Source organism: Lolium perenne, chromosome 3, assembly GCF_019359855.2.
Source record: "Lolium perenne isolate Kyuss_39 chromosome 3, Kyuss_2.0, whole genome shotgun sequence".
Lineage (NCBI taxonomy): Eukaryota > Viridiplantae > Streptophyta > Magnoliopsida > Poales > Poaceae > Lolium > Lolium perenne.
In genome coordinates this window covers 35,815,767-35,834,708 of record NC_067246.2, presented here as the reverse complement: position 1 = coordinate 35,834,708, position 18,942 = coordinate 35,815,767, and positions in this window count along the sequence as shown.

The following is an 18,942-nucleotide window of genomic DNA, read 5'->3' as shown; positions in this document are numbered from 1 at the left end:
TAATTAACACCATAAAAACTTATCAAAAACAGGACTGTACTTATGAAACCAAGCCATAGTTTGCCAAAATTTGCCGGCGCACAGCTAGTACCCATTGCTGATCCCAAAACCCCCCCACATGGGTCAATCCGTATTCCGTCCAACAGCAATCTTCGCTAAGTCAGTGCAAATTTCCAACATCATTTTATGGGGTGTGAAAATAACAATCTACTCCTAGCTATTACTACATAGAGTTCAAGTGTGTCTCCTATATATATATTGAAAAGCACAAAAGCTAAACGGAAACCTTAGGTTTAGGGGAGTCCAATAAATCACGCTTCGTAGGCCACAAACAAACCCAGATCCATGTACAACTGATCTTCTAATATTTTGCCAGGAAAAACAATCAATTCACATATCATCTTTGCGATCAATGGCGTCTTCAAGACCTCGGCGCCCGTCCACATGGCCGGACCTGCCGAATCTCTTGGGCGTCGTACTTCGCGGCTTCCGTTCCCTCGCCGACAGCGTTCGCCTCCATGCCGTGTGCCGCCCGGGGCACTTGAACGCCGCACCCGTGCTGCACCAGTCTCCGCCACAACTACCCTGGCAGCCTGGCTCACTTTCCACGAAGGCACAACGTCTCCAACAACACCGCCCACCGCCCGCGATTTCCGAACGAAGGCGCGAGCTACTACTGCGCCGGCGAGAACATGCTCTTCCTCCTGCATGGCGACGGCCGATGCTCCTAATAAACAACTTCTGCAATGATGTGACCCCTCTCCCCGAGCTAACCACTCTCCTGAAGGCTCACGACGTCGAGAGCACTGATCACTTCTGCTCCGGTGCTCCCCCTAGCAGAACTTTGGATGCGAGAAAAACATGAACGGTGGAGATCCTTCCCATACCCCTTCGTAAGTGGGGGCTTGATTGTAAAATTTAAAAATCTAGCGCGTACGTACAACCTTGTAGTGGTCCATATGCCCGTGTTGTCTTGTATGAATAATTTATGTACGTAGTGTACTAATACGGTCCCACGATATCACCGGAGGTGGTGGATACGACCGGCGCGCCCTTAATTAGCTGAATCCCTGCCGGCGTAGCGATACCATTGTCCGATGGTGCCGTTGTCGGATCCTAGCAGCAGGTTTCGAAACCGCATGCACGACGTGGAGCGGTAGTTAGGAAACTGGGATGTTACCTGGTCACGTAACCTGTTTTTTTCAACACAGTGTATAGATAACGTATGTATACAGACGAATATATATATAAGCTAGATATGGGTTTCGGTGGTCCTAAGTTAGGAGAAAAATTCGAGTATAACCCCGTAACTTCTGTTAGAGGGAGCACGGGAGCAGGACCCAGCACTGATATCATCAGGGTGCTGGTGTCCTCGGCGCCTCGAATTGTAGCGGTTCTGTTCAGGTCCACCTATGGATCCGGCATTCTGGCTTCTATCTGCTGGCCAGACAGCAAGATTCAGTCGTGCCAAGTACTGAAGAGTGACCGGTACATTGGCAAGATCTGCGACAATGTTATATAAGACCGAGAGAAGGGGGGACGAGGGGGGCTTAGCCACCCCCATTATTGGGATTTTATGAAGAACTAGCAAAGTGCCCGCGCTTTGCTGCGAACTTTTCGCTCTCAATTTTTTAAAACTGGGCCTACACTATATTGTGTTATGCCATTGTGTATAATGCAACCAACCATGATACTAATCAGGTATACAAATGCGTTAAAGACGATATACTGGATTTTCTTCTCTCGTTCACTCACATTACTCTTGTTCTTAGTCACTATCTTTGTGGCTACTATGCCAGGTATATTTGTAAAATGTGTTTGCTCCAGTACAACCTCTTTCCATAAATGCAAACACAAAAATAGCTGAGATTGTTTGATACTTCTTTACAATTAAGACATGGTGGTCTTTAAAAAAAAAAAAAAAGATATACATAGCCCTTTACAAAACCCAGATGGCCCAACTTGTATGCATGAATATAGCACAATAATTGTGGGTTGCAACAGTCCATCAAATAAAAATATTTTTTTGAAAATAAATTATTTAAAAGATTTCATCTTCACCACGAATGAGAATATTCTTTACCGGGAGCAACCATTATGTCGGTATTCAGTTTTGCGGGACCCTCTTTTCATCTTGTCCAGCGATACCTATCCAATGCTCAATCGACCAATCTAATTTGATCCGCAATCAATTGAGTGATCCGGTTTCACACTTACTTTCAATCTCGGAATACCCTTTTGTTGCCATGGGACAACAAAATACATGTAATGTCTTTTTGGATGTGTGTATTCAACCTTGGAATTGAATTAGAGTTGGAATATGAAAACCGAGCTGGAAAAGAAATGGCCTCCAATAAAAAGGTGTCATCCAATTCCAATTCATGTTTGATGTAGAAACCCGTTGAATTGAATGTTTTGTTGATTTTGGACAATATAGAGTTGTCTAGTGCATATACATAAAATAGTCGTGTTTATACTATATTTTTGTATACAACTTTGTGCCACTTTCTACCCAATTTAACAAAAAATTCTCAAAACTACCCCATTTAAGAAACTTGTTTCCACTTTTTACCCCCTTTATATTTTCTCCCATTCTTTTTTTCTTTTTTTGAAACGAGGCAAAAGCTTTGCCTTTCATTGATATAGGAGAAAAGAGTTGGCCCGTTTATGAGGAAAACTGGCCAAAAACCGTTACAACACGACACCACACGCCAGCCCCGAGGCTGCGCTCCACACGGGTCGACGACCATACAGGTCTACACCACACCTCAACGCAACAGGCGGATGCGAAAGACCGGAGACATCGCTCCAAACTACCACGCCGGCCCCAAGGCCGCGCCCCTCCTGGCCGAAGACGAGACCACCTCCGCCGAACCGCCAAAACACCCCGCAAGACCCTCTGACCGGTGGACGTCCAAAGCGCGGCCCCAAGAGGCAATGCGACACAAGAGCGCCGCCCATGCCCGATCCTTCTAAGGATCTAGGGTTTCCCCCGGAGAACCCGGGCAGAGGTCAGGAAAACCCGCTTCGACGACGCCTTCAAGAAGGATGCGGCGCCCACGGGCGTCACCGTCGTCGGTCCTGGCCGGCCGCCAAGACAAAGCTTTCGCCTAGCAGGGAGTCCCAAGACCTCGCGCCCGCCCAAACAAGGACCGGCACAAACCACCAACTGCAACCACCGCAACGCGATCCCCGGAGAGACGCCGCACGTACCCCACCACCGCCGCGCTACACAACCTGTAGCCATCGGAGTACCGCCGAAGAGCGCCGTGGGCGCAGCCGGAACGCCACATAGAGGGGACGCCGACCAACACCGACACGAGGCTCGAAGACGAACGCCGAAGACCGCAGACTTGCGCAACACACACATCCACATGACCGCCACCCCGGCATCCAGCGCCGCGCCCTCCCCAACATCAACGTCGGAGCAGACCAGGAAGAAGAGCCCACGCCGCAGCCCCGGCGACCACGACCGAGCCCGCGCGAGACAGGGGGAACTCCGGCCAGCCCGCCGGAGCCCATCTGGGCCCGAGCGCCCGCCGCGACGCCTGCGCCGCAGCACCACCGCCAAGCTCCGCTACGCCTGCGCCGTTGCACCACCGCCGCTTCCCGACCGCGCGCCAACGCTCCGCCCGGTGCCCGGCCCGCCGGAGCCCATTCGGGCCCGAGCGCCGCCGCGACGCCCGCGCTGCAGCACCACCGCCAAGCTCCGCCACGCCTGCGCCGCTGCAACCACCGCCGCTCCCCGTCCGCGCGACGACGCTCGGCCAGCGCCCGCCGCCCCGCGCCCGACGAGCTCCCTCTCGCCAGGGGACGCGGGGGGAAGGAAAAGACCGCCCCGCCGCCACCTTCCCTGGGGGGCGCGCGGCTTTGCCGGCCCCCCTCCAGCGGCGGCGAAGCAGGGAGGAGGGCGGAGGGGTCTACTGGCGCGGCGGCTAGGGTTTCCCCCCTGGTCGCCAGAGGAGGGCGACGCGGGTCTTCGGTCTTGGGTTGTATTTGCCTTATTTTCTCCCATTCCGACCAATGGGTCCTAGCTCTCTCTCTCTCCAACGCGGCGTGTTATAGTCAGTTTCTAGCGCCAAGCCGTTTAGAAAGTGGTGGTTTATTCTGATCTTAGTCTAGGACGGCCAGCCCTGTATTTTGCCGAGCTAAACCAGATCGCATAGACGTGTCCGCGGTTTAGTAACAACAAGCAGAACAGGAGATGGTTGTCACAGCATCCAGCTCGCCGCCGCCGCTACTCCGCTACCGAACGAAGCCCGCGTAGAGCATGTCGCCGTAGGACTCGTGACGCTGCCGCGGCTTCACAGTCACACAAAGCTCGCGCCAGAGCTAGTGGCCGTACCACACATGCCACCGCCAAAGGTGCTCCGCTAGGTGCAGCACAAAGACCATGGCGGAGGAGGTAGCCTAAGGGCATCTCCAGCGGCGCGACGCATTTTAGCGTCCGCGCGCGTTCGTTTGCGTCGGTCCTTTTGGTCGAAAACGACCGCGCGTCCGTTTGCGTCGGGGGTGGCTCCAGCGGCACGACGCATTTTTTTTTAGGACGAACCATTTTTTTGAACTGAAACATAATTTACAAAAACTGAAACATAACTTACATACTTGAAAACATAAAAAAAAACCTAAAACGCCTACTGGTCGCTGTCGTGGTCGTGCTGCTCCTCGTCACTGTCGAGCACGATGACCTCCGGTATGTCCCACGGCCAGTTGCCATCCGGGGGAGCGTACGCCGGGCGCGATCGCGGTGCTCGAGGTTGAGGAGGCTGCGGCTGAGGCGGCGGTGGAGGCGCCCAGGGCTGCGGCTGTGGCGGTGGTGGGGGAGGCGCCCAAGGCTGTGGCGGCGGTGGAGGAGGCGCCCAAGGCTGTGGCGGCGGTGGAGGAGGCGCCGCCGAGTCCAGGAGCGCCTGTCGAAGGGCTTCATCCGCGGACAGGCCCGGCGGCATGACAGCGGTGCCGTAGCGGGGCAACGGCGGCTGCACAGGCGCGTCGTACTCGGAGACGAGGAGGCCGAGCTTGGCTATCTCGTCGTCCGTCATGTTATCGGGGAACTCGAAGTTCCGGCCCTCCGCCATGGCCTGCTGCCATTCGTGGAAGACGAGGCCGACGTAGTCCTCGCTGTCGTCCTTCACCTCCTCGCTATGGTACGCGAGCGCCTCGATGTAGTCGTCGTCGTCATCGTAGACGGCGTAGGCTTCGTCGTCGTCGTCCTCGTCCTCGCGGTCGTTGTGCTGCGGCTGCTCACGTCGCATCGGCGCCTGCTGACGACGAGCCGGCGGTGCAGGGCCGAAGGGATAATCCCTGTCGCCCATGAAGCCAGCCCTGCGTCTACTGTCCGTCTCCGTGGACAGGTACGTACGCCATTGCTCGGAGTCGATGGCGTACGCCGGATCGGCGCGGAGGTCCGCCGGCAGATACCGCCTCCTGCGCCGGATCTCCTTGGTCCGCTCAGGCTCGCGCGCAGGTACTGGAGGGATGGGCATCCGGCGGCAGCTGAGCCGCCAGCCGCCAGGCAGCTGCACGCTGGACCAGGCGTCGCACGGCACCCATTTGCCGTGCATGAGCCTCCCCACCGTGACGGGGAGCGCCACCTTCTTGCTGCCGCTGCCGGAGGCCTCGAAGTCGTTCTTCTTCCCCATGGCGCAGCGGCGGTTGTGGTGCGAGTGGAGCTGTGGGCGAAGGAGCAACGCGGCCGCTGGACTTTTAAGGGCGGCCGCGCACGGGATACGATGCCATTGAAGGCGGCGCAGAAGCCCAGCCGCCGCCCGCCAGTGCACGCGCAGAACAGGAAGCTGCGGCATTCATGGCGAAGGTTGCGGCGCAGACGCGGAAGCGCTGACCGCGGAAGCGATGGCCGCGGAAGCGATGCCCTCCATGCAGGCTCGCTGCCAGGCGGGCCCAGTGGAGACCGCAGCGGACACTTTACGCGTCCGCGCAGCGTCCGCCGAGACGCAAACCTGGCGCATATTTGGGCCAGGTTTGCGTCTCCGCGGACGGCCCGGTCACTTTGCGTCGTGCCGCTGGAGAGGGTGCCAGACGCATTTACGACCAAAGCGGACGCAAACGGTCGTGCCGCTGGAGATGCCCTAAGCCCAATTGACACCATCGCCAATGGTTCCCTGCCGCACGAACTAACGCCAGAGCATATGGCTGCAACAGCCATCACGTTGACGCCGGTGCTCTGTTGTCGCGTACTCATGCAAGTAGAAAAACATCATGAAAAATACAAACGGAGCCATGAACGAAGAGACAATGACTTGCCGCTAGACGCCCAAGAAAACCCTAATTCTCCAATGCGCAACTCGGTCGCTCAATCAGGCAATCCTGGTTTGTTCACCAATTGGTGTGGAAGATGTTTGTGTCGATCAATCCCACATGGCACGCAATTTCAGCTCAAAGACACGGACAAGAAATTGCATTGGCGATGAACATGAGGCATCTCCAACGGGAGCGACGCAAAACAGACGCCTAAATTGTCCACGCGCGTCTGTTTGCGTCGGCCGAAATGGTCGAAACTGATCGTGTGTCCGTTTGTGTCGGGGCTGCCACCAGCGGCACGCACAATTTTTTATGGTCCGTCATTGTTTGAACATAATTTACATAGTGATAAAAAGAAAATATATAATATATAAACTAAAAGCCCTAGCCTACTCCTCGTTGTAGTCGAGCACGACAAAGTCCGGTACCTGTCACGGCCAGTTGGCAACCGCGGAATGTACGCTGGTTCCGCCAGTGGTGGAGGTGGAGGTGGAGGAGTGATACGTCTCCAACGTATCTATAATTTCTGATGTTCCATGCTTGTTTTATGACAATACCTACATGTTTTGCTCGCACTTTGTAATGTTTTTATGCATTTTCCGGAACTAACCTATTAACAAGATGCCACAGTGCCAGTTCCTGTTTTCTGTTGTTTTTGGTTCCAGAAAGGCTGTTCGGGCAATATTCTCGGAATTCGACGAAACGAAGACCCAGTATCTTATTTTTACCGGAAGATCCCAGAACACCGAAGGAGAGTCGGAGGCGGGCCAGAGGGCCACCACACAATAAGGGGGCGCGACCCCAGGCCTGGCCACGCCAGCCTACTGTGTGGGCCCCCCAGGCACCCTCCTGCGCTGCCTCTTCGCCTATAAGACCCCTTTCGACCTAAAAACGCGAGACGAATTGACGAAACTCCAGAAAGACTCCAGGGGCGCCGCCGCCATCGCGAAACTCCAATTCGGGGGACAGAATCTCTGTTCCGGCACGCCGCCGGGACGGGGAAGTGCCCCCGGAAGCCATCTCCATCGACGCCACCGCCTCCATCATGCTCCGTGAGTAGTTTCCCCATGGACTACGGGTTCTAGCTGTAGCTAGTTGGTACTCTCTCCCCCATGTACTTCAATACAATGATCTCATGAGCTACCTTACATGATTGAGATTCATCTGATGTAATCGGTGTTGTGTTTGTTGGGATCCGATGGATTGTTACATTATGATTAGTCTATCTACAAAGTTTGTGAAGTTATTGTTGCTGCAATCTTGTTGTGTTTAATGCTTGTCACTAGAGCCCGAGTGGCATGATCTTAGATTTAAGTTCTATACTTATTGCTTAGATTGTATCTACAAGTTGTTTGCACATGTCTATGTCCGGAACCCGAGGCCCCAGAGTGACAGCAACTGGGATAACTGGAGGGGAAGGCTTAGATATGAGGATCACATGTTTTCACAGAGTGTTAATGCTTTGCTCCGGTGCTCTATTAAAAGGAGTACCTTAATTTCTAGTAGATTCCCTAGAGGCCCGGCTGCCACCGGCTGGTAGGACAAAAGATGTTATGCAAGTTTCTCATTGCGAGCACGTATGACTATATATGGAAAACATGCCTACATGATTAATAATCTTGATGTTCTGTCTTAATGCTATTTCAATCCTATCAATTGCCCAACTGTAATTTGTTCACCCAACACTTGTTATTGGAGAGTTGCCACTATTGTAGATAGCTGGGAACCCCGGTCCATCTCTCATCATCATATACTCGTTCCTACATGTCATTGGAAGTAGTATCAACTATTTTCTGGTGCCATTGCTCTCATATTACTGCTACTGCCATCGCTATCTTTGTTATCACATTATCTGCTCCCATATTACTGCTGCTTTCACATCACCCCTGTTACTAGTGCTTTTCCAGGTGCAGCTGAATTGAAAACTCAGTTGTTAAGCCTTATAAGTATTCTTTGCTTCCCCTTGTGTCGAATCAATAAATTTGGGTTTTACTTCCCTCGAAGACTATTGCGATCCCCTATACTTGTGGGTTATCAAGACTATTTTCTGGCGCCGTTGCTGGGGAGGCATAGCTCTACTCATAAGTTCACCTGGGGAGTACACTCCACCTCTCTCTCTGTTTTATTTTATTTTGTTTTACTTAGTTTACTTCTGTCTAGTTTATTTGTGCTTAGTTTATTTCTGTCTAGTATTATTTTGCTTAGTTTACTTTTGTCTAGTTTCTTTTTGTCTTGTTTTATTTTCCCTATATACCCAAAAATTCATAAAAATTTGAAAAACCGAAAAATTAAAAATTGTTGTTATGGGAGAACCCACAACCTATTTGGAGCTTATTGAATTATATAATAATTATAGAGAATCAAGAACGGGAAAAGTTATGAGTGCTGTGATAGAAAAACTGAATACAATTGCTAAAATCTTGCTTAAACGCCATGATATAAATTGTTGCTCTAAACAGGATACTAAACATCTTAAATTTCAATGTGGCTTTAGTGAGGACGTTTTAATTAAGAACTATAATTGGAATAGCTATATTCATTTTGGGTTCGAAGAGGTAGAACAATTTGTCTTATTTATGGGAGCCTCTGAGATCGAATCCTTCATATCTAAAAATTATGAAACTTGTGTTGTTTGTAAGGACCTTAAAGATTATGTCTCTTCTATCCTTAATTTTTGCATAGAAAGTTACAGTGATAATCCTTATATCATTGATTATAAAGAGAGACTCATTAATGCACAAGAATGCACTCACAATTTGCAGGAACCTGTGGAAGAAGAAATTGATGAACCTGAAATCCCATTGGATGAAAAAGAGGAGGAAATTGATGAACCTGAAAGCTCATTGGATGAAAAAGAAGAGGAGAGTGATGAACAAAAGGAGGAAGAATGGATTAGCTACCCATGCCAACCTTCTAATGAGAGTAACTCTTTATCTCTTACACTATTTGATTGTCCTCCATGCTTACCAAAGAAGGATGAATGTTATGCTCCTGTGGATTCTCTTGAAATATTCCCTATGAGTAAAACTTGTGAAAATGATTATTCTACTGTTATCTATGATAATCCACGCTATTTTGAAAAATGTTATGATAATGCTTTGTTTGTGCCTGATGTCGAAATGCATGGTACTAAAGAATTTTGCTTAGCAAATGTTTATGATAAATCTCTAGATGATGGTCCTATGTTACTTGATACAATTAATTGTACTACTAATGAAAATGGGATTGGAGAGGTCTTGACTTTATCTAGGAGTCCCATACCTCTTGAGATTGATCAATCATCTTGTTATATTATTGATAAAAGTGGGTTTGAAAGTTTTAATCCCGCTGTTTTTGAGCTTGATAAAAATTATATGTTTATGGTGTAGGGATTCGTTGCATAGAAAACAAAAAATTTCCTACCGCGAGAACGCAATCCAAGCCAAGATGCAATCTAGAAGACGGGAGCAACGAGGGGATGATCAAGACTCACCCTTGAAGATTTCCAAAGCCTATAAGAGTAGGCTCTTATTGCTGCGGTAGACGATCGCTTGCCGCTTGCAAAAGCGCGTAGAAGATCTTGATCACGGTGCCACGATCGGGCAGCACCTCCGTACTCGGTCACACGTTCGGTGTTGATGACGACGTCCTTCTCCCCGTTCCAGCGGGCAGCGGAAGTAGTAGATCCTCCTCGGAATCCCGGCAGCACGACGGCGTGGTGGCGGTGGTGGTGGAGAACTCCGGCAGGGCTTCGCCTAAGCGTATGCGGGAGTTGTATGTGGAGGAGAGGTAGCTAGGGTTTGGGGAGAGGGGGCTTGGGCGCCGGCCACTTGGGGGCTGCGGCCAAGAGTGGCTTGGTGTAGCCGGCCCCTCCCCTATGCCCCTCATTATATCGGTGGAAATCCCCAAGAGTTGTAGTCCAAGTCTTCGAATAAGACCCCAACAACAAAACCTCCCATAGGTGGGAAACCTACTCAAGGGGGGAGTCCTACCCAAGGTGGGACTCCCACCTTTCCCTTAGGTGGGGTGGCCGGCCACCTATGGTGGAGTCCACCTGGGACTCCACCCTTTAGGGTTTGGCTGGCCATGCAAGGGGACTCCACTTTCCATGGTGATTTCTTCCGGACTTTTCTAGAACCTTCTAGAACCTGCCATAAATGCACCGGATCATTTCCAAACTTGGAATATGACTTCCTATATATGAATCTTATTCTCCGGACCATTCCGGACCTCCTCGTGATGTCCTGGATCCCATCCGAGACTCCGAACAAAACTTCGAACTCCATTCCTTATTCCATATCTACTTAAACGACATCAAACCTTAAGTGTGTCACCCTACGGTTCGCGAACTATGTAGACATGGTCGAGATCTCTCTCCGACCAATAACCAATAGCGGGATCTGGAGATCCATAATGGCTCCCACATATTCAACGATGACTTAGTGATCAAATGAACCATTCACATACGATACCAATTCCCTTTGTCACGCGATATTTTACTTGTCCGAGGTTTGATCATCGGTATCACTCTATACCTTGTTCAACCTCGTCTCCTGACAAGTACTCTTTACTCGTACCGTGGTATGTGGTCTCTTATGAACTTATTCATGTGCTTGCAAGACATTAGACGACATTCCACCGAGAGGGCCCAGAGTATATCTATCCGTCATCGGGATGGACAAATCCCACTGTTGATCCATATGCCTCAACTCATACTTTCCGGATACTTAATCTCACCTTTATAACCACCCATTTACGCAGTGGCGTTTGATGTAATCAAAATACCTTTCCAGCATAAGTGATTTACATGATCTCATGGTCATAAGGACTAGGTAACTATGTATCGAAAGCTTATAGCAAATAACTTAATGACGTGATCTTATGCTACGCTTAATTGGGTGTATCCATTACATCATTCACATAATGATATAACCTTGTTATTAATAACATCCAATGTTCATGATTATGAAACTAATCATCTATTAATCAACAAGCTAGTTAAGAGGCTTTACTAGGGAATCATTGTTGTTTACATAACACACATGTATCAATGTTTCGGTTAATACAATTATAGCATGGTATATAAACATTTATCATAAACATAAGATATATAATAACCACTTTTATTATTGCCTCTTGGGCATATCTCCAACAGTCTCCCACTTGCACTAGAGTCAATAATCTAGATTACATTGTAATGTACCTAACACCCATGGCATTCTAGTGTTGGTCATACTTTGCCCTAGGGAGAGCTTTAGTCAACGGTTCTGACACACTCAGAAACGTATGTATTTTGCAATTCATTTGCGTCTTCACGCATCACTCATTTTCCAAATGAGTCGGCATTAAATATGTTTGGTCTTCTGGTGGAACCTTAATTCCGCGGTCTGAAATATGTCACTAATATTGTCATACACAATATAGCTTCAAAGTTCTGACACTATCGGAACTACACCAAGTTCTCAAAGAACCTCTTGACTTAACATCCTCAGTCATTGTCAAAACAATGACATATTCTGCCTTCATTTGTAGAATCCGTCACAACATTTACAACTCATCTAAATCTAGCATAGACAAATTCTAGCTCATTGTGCTACCTTTTAAACAACACTTAGCCTAATTTGAGATTGAAATTTTATTTTTATATGTGACCAAACTAATATCGTTGCAACACCTTACAACGATTTGTTTGTCATTACTCATACAAAACTATATATCCTTGGTTCTTCTAAAGTACTCAGGGATATTCTTTACTGTTTATCCAATGATCATCACATGAATCATTCTGGTATATGCTCCTAACCATTTAGAGCATATGACATCTGATATTGTACATATTATTCGTGATCTAAAATCACTCATGTGTTTTTACTCATTGAGTGTCAGATACACTCAAGTTTTGTTAAAACTTCACATGACAAGAACATTTTCTTAATATTTCTATATTGAACTACTTCAATATCCTTTCTATGTATTTTGACTTAAACTTATTATGTGTTTCAATCTATCTTCATAGATCTTGACACTAAATATGTTTCAGTCCATATCCTTTCATTGAAGTTAATTCTCAATGAAACCTTTTATAATCAAGTATATAATTACATCATTTATAACCAACTATATGTATTTACATAAAGTATTATAAATATGTCTCAGCGCTCCCACTTAATTTCTTGTAAATGCAAGCCTCTTCATCATTTCTGATGAAATCATAACTCTTTGATCATTTCATCCGGTGAAGATTCCAACTCCGTAATACTCACTTCATCCAATTGAAGTTCGTATACCTATCTAGTATTCCACGGACTAGCAAAACAATTGGTTGTATCTTGTATACACCTTTAATACATACTTCTGTTAAGTAATGTATTTTGCCATCCTACTATCATATCTCATGAAAGAAATATGTAGCGATTACTAGAATAATCCACATAGACTATAAGCATTGCTACGGAAGATCTAATCTTATCATAGTCAACTCTTTGAACTTTGTCGTAAACAACTTTTCGACAAGTCGAGCTTATTCAAGGATATTCCATCCAAGTCCATCAATTTTATAGATCCATTTACTTTCAAAAAGTATTCATCTATCTTGGATTTCATGGCGTATAGCCATTTTAACGGAGTCAGGGCCCATCATAACTTCTTTGTATGTAGTTGGTTTATCATTGTTCAAAAAACAATCCTTTGTTCACAAATCATTTATTTGATCACAAAGTAAACCATACCTACAAGGTTCAATAAGTACTTCGATCTCCATGGCTAAAACACTTTGTAGTCATGAGAGCCATGATCGTCGTGGCCGCTTCCGGAACCAATTCCGATGCTGTGCTACTCTGATCATTATGCTCAGGTTTCATAAACCTTATCAAGTTCTATTGTCCTCCCACTCAAATACTTCGCTAGAAACAATTTCTCGGAAATACGAAACATTGACAAACACTTTTGACTTTGTCTCCATAGTGGAAAGAATTCCCAATTAATTCTGTGGGATAACCAACAAAGACATTCATCCGATTTTGGTTGTAAACTTATTTACTTTATGCTATGCATTCCAAAATTTAAGAAAGGACTATTAGGGTTCATACCCATGCCATAACTCGTATGGTGTCATTTCAACGGATCATGATGATGCTCTATTCAGTGTAAAAGCGGTAGTCTCTAAAGCATAATCCACAAAAATATAATGGCATCAATATTTTATCTCATCATTGATCCAACAAGGTTTGGATACATCTCTCGGATACTCCATCATTATTATGATACTCCAAGAAACATGAGTTGTAGAACTATTTCATAACTCTCTTAGATGTTTGCTAAAACTCGTAATTCAAATATTTCCCCCATGATCCAATCATAGATATTTGACTTTTCTATTACGATGATTTCCACTTCATGCTGAAATTTATTTGAATCCATTCAAATGTTTCAAACTTCTTCCTTATCGAATATATCCACATATATACTCAATTCATTGTCGGAAGTTTTCATAAAGTAGAAGAATCTCCCGCACACAACTATGCCCAGTGAACCTCATACATCATCATGTATGTTTCCACTAAGTTAGCTGTCCGTTCAACTCTTGGCCTATGAACGGTATTTTAATCATTCTCTTTAGAAAAGATTTGCAAGTGCCAAATGATTCAAAAATCAAATGACTCCAAAATTCCATTTGCATGGAGTTCCTTCATGCGTTCCTTTCTAACATGACCTAAATGGCGGTTCCACAAATAAGTGGAATTCAAATCATTTGCCTTATGGCATTTTAGCGTCAGTGTTATATATGTGTGTTTCACCATTAAGATTTATAATAACTTATCCATCGTACATGGAGTAATGTCATAATTTGAACAACTCATTGTTTTCATTTGACCAGAGCAAAATAACAATTATTAAGTTCTTTATTATAAATTCTAAGGACTAGATAGGATGCCAACGACGAACATAATAACACTTTATTTTTGTTTCAGAAGTGCATTCCTATCATATTCCTTGTCATTCACTTAGGCCATTGTATTCTTGTATTGCGTTGTTTTGTATGACATTTCATACCAACCAATATGGTACTAATACCCAAGAATTTCATTGTGTGACCAAACTAGGAATACAACCATAACATGTATATTATGTATATACACCTGATCTAGACTTTCTAATCTTCTCTTTTCTTTCTGCCAAAATATCTTTTGTAGTTTCTCTTTTAGATTTCCTCATTATTCAGAAAAACACTTTAACATCATTAACTTCTAGGTTTGTTGGTCAAATACCAATAACCTTGAGGTTCTTACTTTGAAGTTGATCATCATATGACAAGTGTTTCAGATTTCACTATTAGTAACTTTGTAATATGATGAACAATTTCACTCATAATTTTATCCATCATATCATGACGACTTTTCCGAGACCATGTCTGTACATGCTAGGCTCGTAAAGTTTAACCTCAGTATTCGCATGTGCAAATCTGGCTTGCACCCGTTGTACGCACACGTAGAATCTATACCTTAGTATTCGAAACGACGAGTCTTTAGCAACGGTGCTTACTAAGGACGATCACTTCATGGATATGTGAATATCGTTAGTGCCCCAATAGTTGGAGGATTGGGACGCCTTGCGTCTTCAACCTTCGTACATTCCCATAAAACTTATGAGTTTATGTAGTCTCACTAGATTATATTCTATCATCTTGCAATAAGGTCTTAGATATCACATATATCTCATACCTTGCTTATTTCTGAAAACTAAATTTTTCAGCTCCTTACTTTTTCAAACAGATTTGAACTTCAAGTTTCATGGAGTCAAGATAACTTTAGGTACTAATTGAAATCATAGCTCTTTGAATCAACAATGTGAGGTTTACTAAAAGTTTGCAATAGGACTTAATCATTTCTTGATTCTTTAACAATACGGTACCAGTCCGTAAAGTTTCTTGTCAGATTTTAACAGTATTTCTATCTCAATTACAAGACTAGCGCTTGGTAGAAGAACGGATGCCAATACTACAAATTAATTCAAAACACTACTCAGACTATGTTTATGATAATTAGTTCATGCTTTAATCTAATTACTAATGAACTCCCACTTAATACAACATCCCTCATAGTTGTTAAGTGGTACACGATCCAAATCCACTACACCAAAACCGATCATCACGTGAGATGATGTAGCTTCAATGGTGAACATCAACATGTTGATCATATCATCCATATGACTCGTGTTCAACCTTTCGGTTTCCGTTGTCCCGAGGCCATGTCTGTACATGCTAGGCTCGTCAAGCAAACCCAAGTATTCCGCGTGTGCAACATGGCTTACACCCGTTGTATGTGAACGTTGAGTCTATCACATCCGATCATCACGAGATGCTTCGAAACGACGAACTGTGCAACGGTGCATACGAGGGGAGAACACTTTATTATCATGATATTAATGTGAGGAATCATCTTATAATGCTACCGTCGCGTTCTAAGCAAAATAAGATGCATAAAGGATTAACATCACATGCAATTCATATGTGATATGATATGGCCCTTTTGTCTTTGCGCCTTTGATCTTCATCTCCAAAGCACGGACATGATCTCCATCATCAACAGGCATGATCTCCATCATCGTCGGCGTAGCGTCAAGGTTCATGGCGCCGTCTTCATGGTTGTTCACCTCATGTAGCAACTATTACAACTACTTTGAAATATTACTCAACATGAAATTTAAAGACAACCATAAGGCTCCTGCCGGTTGCCACAATACAATAATGATCATCTCATACATATTCATCATTACATTATGGCCATATCACATCACCAAACCCTGCAAAAACAAGTTAGACGTCTCTAATTTGGTTTGCATATTTTACGTGGTTTAGGGTTTTCGAGTAAGATCTAATCTACCTACGAACATAAACCACAATGGTGATACTAGTGTTGTCAATAGAAGAGTAAATTGAATCTTCACTATAGTAGGAGAGACAGACACCCGCAAAGCCTCTTATGCAATACAAGTTGCATGTCGAACGAGGAACAAGTCTCATGAACGCGGTCATGTAAAGTTAGTCCGAGCCGCTTCATCCCACTATGCCACAAAGATGCAAAGTACTCAAACTAAAAAACAACAAGAGCATCAACGCCCACAAAACCATTGTGTTCTACTCGTGCAACCATCTATGCATAGACACGGCTCTGATACCACTGTAGGGATTCGTTGCATAGAAAACAAAAAATTTCCTACCGCGAGAACGCAATCCAAGCCAAGATGCAATCTAGAAGACGGGAGCAACGAGGGGATGATCAAGACTCACCCTTGAAGATTTCCAAAGCCTATAAGAGTAGGCTCTTATTGCTGCGGTAGACGATCACTTGCCTCTTGCAAAAGCGCGTAGAAGATCTTGATCACGGTGCCACGATCGGGCAGCACCTCCGTACTCGGTCACACGTTCGGTGTTGATGAAGACGTCCTTCTCCCCGTTCCAGCGGGCAGCGGAAGTAGTAGATCCTCCTCGGAGTCCCGGCAGCACGACGGCGTGGTGGCGGTGGTGGTGGAGAACTCCGGCAGGGCTTAGCCTAAGCGTATGCGGGAGTTGTATGTGGAGGAAAGGTAGCTAGGGTTTGGGGAGAGGGGGCTTGGGCGCCGGCCACTTGGGGGCTGCGGCCAAGAATGGCTTGGTGTGGCCGGCCCCTCCCCTATGCCCCTCATTATATAGGTGGAAATCCCCAAGAGTTGTAGTCCAAGTCTTCGAATAAGACCCCAACAATAAAACCTCCCATAGGTGGGAAACCTACTCAAGGGGGGAGTCCTACCCAAGGTGGGACTCCCACCTTTCCCTTAGGTGGGGTGGCCGGCCACCTATGGTGGAGTCCACCTGGGACTCCACCCTTTAGGGTTTGGCTGGCCATGCAAGGTGGAGTCCCTTCGGGACTCCACTTTCCATGGTGATTTCTTCCGGACTTTTCTAGAACCTTCTAGAACCTACCATAAATGCACCGGATCATTTCAAAACTTGGAATATGACTTCCTATATATGAATCTTATTCTCCGGACCATTCCGGACCTCCTCGTGATGCCCTGGATCCCATCCGAGACTCCGAACAAAACTTCGAACTCCATTCCTTATTCCATATCTACTTAAACGACATCAAACCTTAAGTGTGTCACCCTACGGTTCGCGAACTATGTAGACATGGTCGAGATCTCTCTCCGACCAATAACCAATAGCGGGATCTGGAGATCCATAATGGCTCCCACATATTCAACGATGACTTAGTGATCGAATGAACCATTCACATACAATACCAATTCCCTTTGTCACGCGATATTTTACTTGTCTGAGGTTTGATCATCGGTATCACTCTATACCTTGTTCAACCTCGTCTCCTGACAAGTACTCTTTACTCGTACCGTGGTATGTGGTCTCTTATGAACTTATTCATATGCTTGCAAGACATTAGACGACATTCCACCGAGAGGGCCCAGAGTATATCTATCCGTCATCGGGATGGACAAATCCCACTGTTGATCCATATGCCTCAACTCATACTTTCCGGATACTTAATCCCACCTTTATAACCACCCATTTACGCAGTGGCGTTTGATGTAATCAAATTACCTTTCCAGCATAAGTGATTTACATGATCTCATGGTCATAAGGACTAGGTAACTATGTATCGAAAGCTTATAGTGTTATCACCAGAATTTGACCGAGTCAGAGGTGGGCCGCGATCAAGATGGGCTTGAAGAATATACATGGAAGGAATACATGAATTAGCCTTATATGCAAGGTTTGGGCTAGTTCGCCCGTGTATCTGTAATATAGTAGGATACGTATCGATTAGATAGAGTTTGGCTCGTGCCCGGTTGGGATTATTCCCACGTTAGAAAGTCTACGGACTATAAATATGTATCTAGGGTTTATGAAATAAACAACAATCACGTTCACCACAAACCAATCTAGGCGCATCGCCAACTCCCTTGTCTCGAGGGTTTCTTCCGGGTAAGCATCATGCTGCCTAGATCGCATCTTGCGATCTAGGCAGTACACGTTTATTCGCTGTTCATGTGTTGCTCGTAATGAAGCCTTTTTGATGGCGAGCAACGTAGTTATCTTAGATGTGTTAGGGTTAGCATTGTTCATCGTATCATATGTTGTCGTCGTGCAACCCTTAGGTGTAAGGGCGGCACCCCGCTTGATCATTATTTAGTAGATCCGATCCGTTATGATTGCTCCTTGTTCTCCAAGGATTAGTTTAATATCTGCATAGTTAGGCCTTACAAACGGGTTGAAGGATCCAGTGGCGCGTAGGGTGTAGTTTGCTAGCCCTAGACAGGATGTTCCGGGGATCAACTTCGTGTTGGTTTTTAGGCCTTGTCTAGGGTCGGTTTACGATCACCGTGCGTGGCCGCCAGGCTCAATCACGAGTAGGATGTTCCGATTATGTGGTGAAAACCCTAAATCGTAGTAGGTCGTTTTAGCTTTATTTTGATCAAGCAGGACCACCATATATTCGTACACCTCGTACGGATCATGGGTGGATCGGCTCTTTGAGCCGATTCACAGGACAACCTGAGAGCCGATCGAGGCTCGTATTTAATGTTTACGTGTATGCCATGCAGGAAACTAAGCGAGGCACATCCATCACCTTCCTGACTAGGTATAGGTCAGGTGGCACGCCCTTGCACCAGCATCGGACGTGCGTGCCGAGTCTTTGCGGGCCGTCGCTC